The 1,555-nt window shown below is 41.7% G+C and overlaps 1 pseudogene; it reads right to left on the bottom strand.

Moving 5' to 3' along the window:
* Positions 1–10: 10 nt before the first annotated feature.
* LOC123973117 overlaps positions 11–1,555 on the bottom strand; it is a 9,000-nt pseudogene continuing 7,455 nt past the window's right edge.

Below are 1,555 nucleotides of genomic sequence, written 5' to 3'. Positions count from 1 at the left end.
CTAAGAACATTCTGAGAGGGGACGATCTTGGTGTTTTTCATCATGTTGGTTAAAGACATTAAGGTGTAGACTTCTCTCTCTTTACAGTCCATCCACTCGTTCAGGTCTTCTTCAGGATCTCTGCGAACACAGCCTCCTCTTCTCCTCCTCCTCGGATTGATGGGAGTATCTTTGCCAAGTTTTGCTGAAACTCCAGCTTGAACTCTTTGTGCCAATCTGGGAGAACTGCTGCTGTGCGGTGGTTCTCAGTGCATCATTGCACCTCATTTTCAGCTCCTTCAGAACAGCCTGAGCTTCATCTATTAACACAGCACTTATCTGACAGACGAGTTTTGCAGCAGAAGAATCCAGATGTATCAGGGTCAACAACCAGACCTTCATTGGTACAGCGTTTTCTCCGTTTGCTCCCAGCAATCTTGGCAGGCTTTGATCGACTTCTACTGCATCCTGAAAGGATGTTGGAGTTTTATCAAGTAAGAAGTCTCCATGGAATTTGCAGGAGAATTTCTCAACCTTTTTGATGTCTTTGTCCTCCAGTTTCAGGGAACCACCCCCCTCTATCCCAACAGTGGGAATCTTGTTGATCACTTTCAGGTAGCCTTCGATGTGTCTTGATAAGTTTTGTCATCAGATACATCACGGTCAAACACAAAGAAGGTTTATGCCCCATAAAGGATTCCTGTGACTACGTGATGCTATTTTGTCATCAAAAACATACGGATACTTCACATTGTCTTTTCCAAGGTGATCCATCGACAGTTGCGGGAACTTTGTGGTTACTTCATACTTCAGTGTTACCCTGGACTGATTTTTGGATGTCTTATCATCATGCAGGTATTTGGCAGATCCTACAATGCCAACCAGTCCACTAAAGAAACTTGCCTACTATGAAACATCTAGTACTGAAGATTTATCTGCAAGTGATTCAGATGCAACGATCTGAAAGTCATTGTAGCTCTGCTGTCTTTCTCCAATATGATGTGCGAGGGCATCACTGTCCCACAATGTCGTGCCTGCATCAGAGAGACAGACAGACAGACAGACCCTCAATTGGTATACTAGTAGAACTATACAATTATCTAAGGTACTTTTCCTGTATGTCACAGGCTTTCAACAGACAGCAAAATGTTGTATGTGAATGGATGTGAATGTATTTATTTCCACATGAAGTTGAGAGGGATCCAATTGTGCTGTGAGGAACCAGCAGCGTTGTGTTGCTAAGTTCATTAAGTGCAGTGGTTGTCAAACCTTTTCTGTCACGCCCCCTTTTAGAAGTCAGATATCTAGCTAAATAACTTTGCTTGCACCAGAGCCACCACATAACTCACATCTATGCTAGGTCAGCTCAACATTCATTCATCTGTAGTGGCACTATGCCCCCCCAGATTGAGAAACAGTGATTTTAATGGAGCTTAAAAAGTCTTATGCAGTTGCTAGATGGTGCCTATTTCTAATTATTTATACATTTAACTGAAGTATCACTTGATTTAAACTTAATAACTATGTTTAATGGATTGAAAACATTTTCACAAAATTAAGTAAATCCACCAATGTG

Source organism: Micropterus dolomieu, linkage group LG06 (genome assembly GCF_021292245.1).
Source record: "Micropterus dolomieu isolate WLL.071019.BEF.003 ecotype Adirondacks linkage group LG06, ASM2129224v1, whole genome shotgun sequence".
In the NCBI taxonomy this organism is placed as follows: domain Eukaryota; kingdom Metazoa; phylum Chordata; class Actinopteri; order Centrarchiformes; family Centrarchidae; genus Micropterus; species Micropterus dolomieu.
This window is presented reverse-complemented; position numbering and strand designations above follow the sequence as displayed.